The sequence below is a fragment of the Heterocephalus glaber genome, unplaced genomic scaffold (assembly GCF_053883595.1).
Source record: "Heterocephalus glaber isolate CG9 unplaced genomic scaffold, H.glaber_assembly_v1.0 deba00001610, whole genome shotgun sequence".
In the NCBI taxonomy this organism is placed as follows: domain Eukaryota; kingdom Metazoa; phylum Chordata; class Mammalia; order Rodentia; family Bathyergidae; genus Heterocephalus; species Heterocephalus glaber.
This window is the reverse complement of record NW_028258381.1, coordinates 26838352-26847536: the sequence shown is the minus strand read 5'-3', so window position 1 is coordinate 26847536 and position 9185 is coordinate 26838352.

Here is a 9185-nt window from a genome sequence, read left to right as displayed (position 1 = left end):
ATTTTAATGATTTTAATGATTATTCCGATCCAGGTATGGTGGTTCATGCCTGTAATCACAGCACACTGGGAAGCTGAGGCTGAAGGATAAAATCTTCAAGCCTATGCTTAGCAACTTAGTGAGATTTTGTCTCAAAATAAAAATATAAAAAAAAAGACTGAGGAGGTAGTTCAGTGCAAATCTCCTGGGTTCCATCCCCAGTAACGGAAAAATAAAATAAAACAAGTGTTCTGCTAAACAGTTTCCTCAGCCTTGGTACTATTGATATGTGAGTCTGGAGATCACTTTGTTGGATAGTGTGCATAATGTACATAGTGGAATCTTTCCCACTATCCCTGACTTTACCCACTGCATGAAAGTAACACTCTCCCAGGCTGATAAGCATATGTACCTCCAGATACTGTCAAATATTCCAGGGAGGCAAAATTATACCTGGATGGAAACCACTGTGCTGAAAGCACTTCCCAGGAATTGTGGAAACACAGAGAATGCAGTCTTTATTCCATCCAGAGGTTGACATTGAATTTGGAAGTTCATTCGTTCAAGAACTAGAGTAAGCCTCTATGTGAAGCAAAGTGCTAGATTATTCTTGGAGGGAAGTAGTTCTTCAATGGGGGAAAGTGTGTCTGTGACCCTATGTAAGACGTGAACTGGGAAGGTAAAGCCAGTGAGCTAACGATGACCCAGTCCAAGGAAAGCCTTGAGCCTCATGCCAAGATCTTTGGAGGTTTGCATTTTACCCTGTGTGCAATGAGAGGCTCCTGGAAGATTTTAAGCAAGAGATTTTTATGTATGAATCACAAAGGCCATGTGTTCAGTTGGCAAAACAATTTATGGAAAAGTCAAACATCCTGTCAACTACTGCCCAGCCCATAACAGATACCCATTGTGGCTAGGTCTCCTCCCTGAATGAATCTCACAGATGATCTCTCAGAATGAGTTCCCTGGGCTTAGAGGTCCTTCAGGGAAATCCATTGCTACCCTTCTTCTAAAAGATTCCCTTGGCAATGTCTATGAGATGCACATTCTTTGCATGTGTCCTAGAAGCATTGCTATCCAAGATATGACAGGAAGAAATACAGGAGAAACCCAAATCAGCAAAGCAATATGCAGAGCCCTATTTTACCAATGCCCAAATTTCTAATTTCCAACAATATATATTTTCCCTTTTGAGAGAGGAACTTTACTACTTGAATGTGGAGGGCTTGTGGCCAGGCTCCCAGACTAAGTAAAAGTCATTACAAAATGTTTTACACACATAAAAAGCACAGGGATTGTTCATTGCTAGTTTGGCCTTCCAACATTAATTCTAATTATCTCAAAATGCAAACGTGCTCAAATTTCCAGCAGATGATATTATTTCCTCCTTGACATCAGACATAAAAGAAAGAAAAATAAACATGGGGTAGTGACAGCATTAAGCTGACAGTCATTTTTCTTTAATATTTCAAATTCAATTCCAGACCAGATTCTCTGTTTTGTCCTGGAGATTAGGGTAAGAAGATTACTGTCTTGCTCTGATGAAAGTCTTGCCTTTCCAGTTAGCTTAATTAAGCAAAAAGAGAAAGAAGCCTGGAGGAGAGCAGTCTGGTTTATATCAGGGTTAGAGTTTTGGCTTTTCTAACGCACCACAGATTTTTGTTGTTTTATGTTTTCAACATTTTTCTGGTTCTTGGTAGAAGAGCCAGTTCCGTTTTTGAAATGAGCTAACCCCACGGGTCCAGTGACTTGGCACTTTTGTTAAATGTGTGGTATTCCTGATGGCAGCAGGCCAGAGTCAGAAAGTTTCTGTATGTTTCAACATGGTCTCTAACATTTGGGAAAGGATAGGTAACTAGTATGGCAAAGGTGAGCTCTCTGGTACTCAAAATCTATAAATATAATTAAAATCAGACCATTTATCCAAACGTTCTCTCATAATATCAAAAAATTACTCACTATGCAAATGCTACCTGCTATGGTGACTGTGCTATAGTAGATACTCAACCTAAAACTTGATCTTAATGCTGGGTCTCTTTGCCTCTTTCTTGTCATGTATGTTGTTAAAATGCTATACTTATCAGAGACATACTTAGGGCAAACAACTTACTTGCCTGGGATTTTCCTGGTTGGTCTAAAATTCTGTGGTTCCAGCACCAAAAGCCCCTCATCCTGGATAGGGATAGGGATCACTTCTTTCTTCTCTACAATGCAAAATACAATTCGCGGGGAGAGGCTGGTGGCTCTCAAAATATACTCAGTTCGCATCTCCAAAAACTAAGTCACTCAGGTGTGAGTCCTGTTTTACATTACATATTAAAAGTTACTGATGTTCTGATTTTTTCTCATTTACAGTTTATGAAAGGGACATTCCAGTGAATGTCAGACAGGATAAAATTTCCATAAGAAGCAGCAGCCTGAGAGCACGTAGTAGGGATACTTCTCATGTCTTGCCATTTAAACAATCTGCACTTGTTTCATGAGCATACATGGTGAACTTGCCCTTTCAATGAGTAGCCACCTACCATCCATCCAAAGATGGTGAGCCCATGGAAACATGTGCTGTAGAATGCTGTTTGATAAAGGTTAAGTCACCATGGCCCTCTCTTTCATAATGTTTCACTTATTCAAATATTTATTAGGTACTTACCCTGGTTCTGCAGTACATTAACACAAGACAGCGATGGGGGAGAGAATGGAAAGAGGTTGAAATATTTACTTTCCTCATCAAGGAGATCAGTTGGTACTGCTTAATATTTTTTTAGTAAGGGAGATTGAACCCAGGGCCTTTACACTGAGCTATATCCCTAGCCCTGTTTTGTTGCTTTTTGTTTTATTTTGAGGCAAGTTCTCACTAAGTTGCAATGTTGTTCAGGCTGAGCTCAAGCTTGCAGTCCTCCTGCCTCAGCCTCCAAGAGTACCCCCTAGGATTTTAGGCATACGCCCCAGACTTGGCTACACTGATTAATTCTTAACATTGAGAGTGAGAGGACACAGAATTGAAAACTGATTTTATACCTTGTGCTTATCCAGTGGAAAAGTTATCAGAGAGAACACTGTATGTTACAAGAGCTAGAAACAAAAGAAGTAGCCCCAAAACCTTAAAAGCAGAGAAAATGGAATGAAAAAAAATGTAAAGTAAAATGAAAGAAGATAAAAAGTTCCTTATTATCACAAATGTAAGTTTGAAACATAGAATTATACCTTATATATGTGACTAATATGTTGAAAATAGCCAAATGTTAAAAAGACTTTTAAGAAACCAACTTTATTGATATACAGTATGTTTTCAATAAAAATCAATAATTTTAAATGCACATTTCAATGAGTTTGGACAAATTTTACAACACACAAGCACCCTCACAACCAAAACATACAACTTTGCGTGATCTCAGAAAGCATTCCTCCCAAGTAGCTTCCTCCCTGTCTCCTCCCCTGGCAGAACTCTGTGATCAGTTCTGTGATGATAATTTTGAAAATCATAATTGAATAAATAATTTTCTAAGATTAAAATTACTGAACTAATGGATTCAGAATGAAGTAGAAAATTTGAATAATCAAAAAAATTGTATTGTACATTTTAAAGGTTGGCAAACAATGTCAGGTCGAGAAACAGACTTTCAGAGCCATTTGAAGTCTTACCATACAGAGAAAAAAGTGGGCTCATTCTCAAGTTTCTCATGTTACTAGTAAAATCTGACAGTGACATAAAAAGGGAGCAGGGGAGGAGAAAGACTGGGACTAGAAGTCAATCCTGTATGTCAATTATATGTAGAAGTTCTAAATCACATTGCAGCCATTCAGTCTCAATAGAATGCTAAAAGAATACAAGTGGTTTAAGTAATTAAATTCTGACAATTAAAAAGTCATTTTTTAATATTAGTTAACCTAATAGTATAATGTATGCCTCAATTTGTTAATTTTATAGCCCAAATCTATAAACGTAATGCAATTTAAATAAAGAACAAATGAGGTTGTCTTTCTTGGAGTTTGACAATGAGTTCTAAAATAAAGTGGAAGAACAGTGAGCAAAGTTGGTAAATAAAATACTGGAGGGAAAGACAGACAGGAAAACAGCTCTATAAAATAGGAGATGATAGCAATGAGAAAATTTAGTCCTGATGCCAGACTAACCAGCTCAGTGGACAGAATGAGATGTCCCAAAGGAGATGCACCATAGAAGGATGGTATTTTACATATTCATTCCACCTAAAGGGGCCCATGTGGCAAATTCTGACCAATGGAATGCCAGCAGAAATGAAGGATGCCACTTCTGGGCTGATCTGGAAAAGGTCCTAGAGGTCTTTCCATGCCTTCTCTTTTTTCCCTTGAGAGCTCAACATGAAGGGGCCTGAGGGATCAGAACCATGTGATGAAAAGAAACAGAATCCCTGAATCATTGCATGGACTGGTCCAGAAGAGCCCTCCAATGAGAAGGGATGCCCTGGTAGCTGTTAACAGCCAGCTTCTGGTGGTGATGGAGGAGCTCTAACTGGTACTGATTGTCAGTTTCATTAATGGAAATATGCTTATTTTAGGCAGTGTGACATCATACTGTGAATGCAGATTTGGAAGGAGATAAACACATTCAGTTCTCATGAGACAGGGTAAAGCAGTTCTAGCACACCACTCCCCAGACCACATGGAAACGTGTGCCCATTGAGAATAAACCTGTTGGGCATGGCCTCTTAGAAACGGGTTGATTTTTGGACCAACTAGACAATACTTTCTTAACTAATATAATACAGTACTTAGAAAAACATGAGAAGCAATGTATTACATTTTATCACTGCTATTATATCAAAATTTGACAGTGTATTAGAAGGAAGAAAATATAACAGTACTTTGTAAAATGGATGGTAATTGTCTTACATAAACATTTTTAAAATCCAATTAATCATGACTCGCACAGAACATGCCGAATCAGCCCGCTGCAGACAGGCAGGTCTGTGCATGCCCTACCGAGGTCCTGAGTCACGTGGAAGACACGGAATCACCCCACTGCAAACAGGCAGCCACCTGGTTCCACACTACAAAGACTCAGAGGACACCAGACCACCAGACCAAGGTACTGAGTCCAGCTGCTCCCTGCCCAGAGGTAGGGGCTTCTGAGCCACCATCCCACTGCTCCTGGTCCAGAGGAAGGGGCTTCCTGGTCACCATCCCTCCCGCTGCTCCCAGCCCAGAGGAAAGGGCTTCTGGGCCACCTTCTGTCCCATTGCTCCTGGTCCAGAGGAAGGGGCTTCCAGGCCACCATCCCTCCAGCTGCTCCCAGCCCACAGGAAAGGGCTTTTGGGTCACCATCCCTACCGCTGCTCCCGGTCTCTGTCCCACCTCTCCCAGTTCAGAGGAGGTAATCTGTGCAGGTGCTAACAGCCCCCCGCCCCAGTCAAAATGAGAAAACATGTAAATAAGTCTCAAAACCAGACTTCCAGATCACCTACAGCAACCCCAAAGGGAAATGAGATGGAACACTCTGATACTCAACCACCTGGACCCACTGAACTGGTAACAAAAGGGGATCTGGAAAAAATGAAATCAGAAATAATTTCTCAGATAACAGGAGAAATTGTGCCCCTAGGGCAAGACATGATTAATAAATCTAGAGAGAAGCTCAGGAACATGATGGAATCCCAACATAGAAAACAAACAGAGTCCATAAAACAGATGCAAAAAAATTTCCAGGACATGAAAAACTCCATTGAAAGTCTACACAGCAGAATGAGCCAATGTGAGGACAGAATTTCAGATATAGAAGATAAGATTGCAATTAGTGACTAGGAAAAGAAAAATTGCTTCAAAATTATAAGGGAACATGAGAAATCAATCCAGCAGCTGCTAGATGATGCAAAGAAAAATAACATAAGACTGATTGGGCTCAATGAGGAAACAGGAGAGAGTGGAGATGACATAAAAAATCTCTTCACAGAAATAATGGTAGAAAACTTCCCAAACAGGGGAAAAGAACTGGACATACAGATAAGTGAGGCATATAGGACTCCAAATTGCCTTGATCAAAAAAAATCTACACATAGACATATATTTGTCAAGATTCCAGGAACACAACAGAAGAACAAATTTCTCCAAGCAGTCAGAGAAAAGAAACAAATCACATACAAAGGAAAGTCCATCAGAATCACAGCAGACTTCTCAGCACAAACCATCAAGGCAAGAAGAGTTTGGAGTGACATATTCCAAGCCCTAAAAGAAAACAGCCTTCAACCCAGATTGATGTACCCTGCAAAACTATCTTTCAAAATTGATGGAGAAATAAGATACTTTCATGACAAAGAGCACCTTAGGAACTTTGTGAATACCAAACCAGCACTCCAAAGAATTTTACGCAATATCCTAGGAACAGATATTGAGGATCACAACCCCAGGAAGCAAAGCAGAATGGATCCATCTGGCATGACAAGAAATTAAAGATAAAGGGGGAGAACCCAACAAAAAGAAAAAGTCATGGCAATGACAAGTCAATACATTTCAGTTATAACCATCAATGTTAATGGTCTCAATTCACCAATCAAAAGAAACTGACTGGCAGAATGGGTCAAGAAGTAAAATCCAACAATATGCTGCATACAAGAAACACACTTCATTCAAAAGGAAACTCATAGACTGAAAGTTAAAGGGTGGAAAACAATACTCCATGCAACAGGAACCCGAAAAAAAGCAGAAGTAGCTATCTTCTTTGCAGACCAAGTAGATTTCAAACCAACACTGATTGAGAGAGATGAAGAAGGACACTACATCCTTGTAAAGGGAAGAATCCAAGAGGAAGAGATGACAATCATAAATATCTATGCACCAAACACTAGTGCACCCAGCTATATAAAACAAATACTAATGGACATGGACATGAAAAGCCATATATGCACTAATACAATTGTAGTGGGGGATCTCAACACCCCACTGTGACAAATAGATAGATCAACTAGACTAAAAATAAGTAATGAAATACTAGAACTCAGTCGAACTCTTGAACAAATGAACTTAACAGATGCTTACAGAGTCTTCCACCCCACAAAATCAGAATACACATTCTTCTCAGCTGCACATGGGTCATTCTCCAAAATAGACCACATACTCACACATAGAACATGTTTAAGTAAGTGCAAAGGAATTGAAGTTATCCCCTGTATATTATCAGACCACAGTGTGATGAAATTGGAGATCCACAGAAAAGAAACTCAAAAAATTTCATAAACAAATGGAAATTGAACAACACATTTCTGAATAACCAATGGGTCACAGAGGAAATTAAAGAAGAAATCAGACAGTTCCTTCAATTAAATGACAATGACAATACAACATATCGGAATCTATGGGACACAATGAAAGCAGTCTTATGAGGGAAATTCATAGCAGTGAATACTCATATTAGGAAAACAGAACGAGCCCAATTAAACAACCTGATACTGAATCTCAAGCTTCTAGAAAAAGGAGAGCAGGACAACCCCAAAGCTCATACAAGGAAGGAAATTATAAAGATCAGAGGAGAAATCAATGCAATGGAGACTAAGAGATCGATACAAAAAATCAATGAAGCCAAGAGTTGGTTCTTCGAAAGAATCAACAAAATTGACAAACCCTTAGCCAACCTTGCCAGAAAAAGGAAAGAAAAGGCCCAAATCCATGCAATTATGAATGAAAAGGGTGAAATTACAACAGACCCACCAGAAATCCAGAGGATCATCAATACCTACTTCCAGAACCTATACGCCAATAAGATGGAAAACACAGAAGAAATGGACAGATTCCTAGATACATATGAATAACCAAAGTTGAATAAAGAAGACCTAAAAATTCTGAACAACCCAATATCAACCAATGAAATTGAAAATGTAATTAAAAACTTATCAACTAAGAAAAGCCCTGGCCCTGATGGCTTCACTGCTGAATTCTACAAGACATTTAGAAAGGAACTGCTGCCACTACTGTTTAAACTCTTCAATGAAATTGAAAGGGAAGCAATACTCCCAAATTCATTCCTGGAAGCAAGCATCATCTTGATCCCCAAAGCAGAGAAAGACCCAACTGAAAAAGAGAACTATAGGCCAATCTCACTAATGAACTTAGATGTAAAACTCCTTCATAAGATACTGGCAAATAGAATGCAGAAGATCATCAAGAAGATCATACACCCTGATCAAGTGGGATTCATCCCAGGGATGCAGGGATGGTTCAATATATGCAAGTCAATCAATGTAATACACTGTATCAATAGAGCCAAGGACAAAAACCATATGATTATCTCCATAGATGCAGAAAAAGCATTTGACAAAATCCAACATGCATTTATGATAAAAACCCTACAAAAAATTGGAATAGATGGTCTCTACCTCAAACTGATAGAAGCCATCTATGAAAAACCAGCAGCCAATATCATACTAAATGGTCAAAAACTGAAATCCTTCACACTACAAATCAGGAACAAGACAAGGATATCCACTATCACCAGTCGTGTTCAATATAGTTCTGGAAACATTAGCCACAGCAATTAGACAAGAGAAAGAAATAAAAGGAATAAAGATAGGTAATGAAGAAGTCAAATTGTCATTATTTGCAGATGACATGAGACTCATATAGAAGACCCCAAGAACTCCACCAAAAGTCTTCTAGACTTAATAACCAAATTCAGTCAAGTAGCTGGCTACAAGGTCAACACACAAACATCAATAGCTTTCCTCTACACGAATGACAGACTCACTGAGAGAGAAATAGGGCAAATAATCCCTTTCATAATAGCTTCCAAAAAACTGAAATACCTAGGAATCATCCTAACAAAAGAAATCAAAGACCTCTTCTCTGAAAACTATGGCACTCTGAAAAGAGAGATTGAAGATGATATCAGAAAATGGACAGACATCCCCTGCTCCTGGGTAGAAAGGATTAATATAGTGAAAATGGCCATACTTCCAAAACTGCTATATAGATTTAATGTCATTCCAATTGAGATCCCAGCAGCATACTTCATGGACCTGGAGAAAACAATGCAAAAATTCATTTGGAACAAGAAGAGCCAGAATAGCAAAAGCAATTCTAGGTAACAGAGACATGGCAGGGGGTATTACAATCCCCAACCTGCAACTATACTACAAAGCTACTATGATAAAAACAGCATGGTACTGGCAAAGAAACAGACTTGAGGACCAGTGGAACAGATTAGAAGATGCAGCAAAAACGCCAGACACACTCAGCCA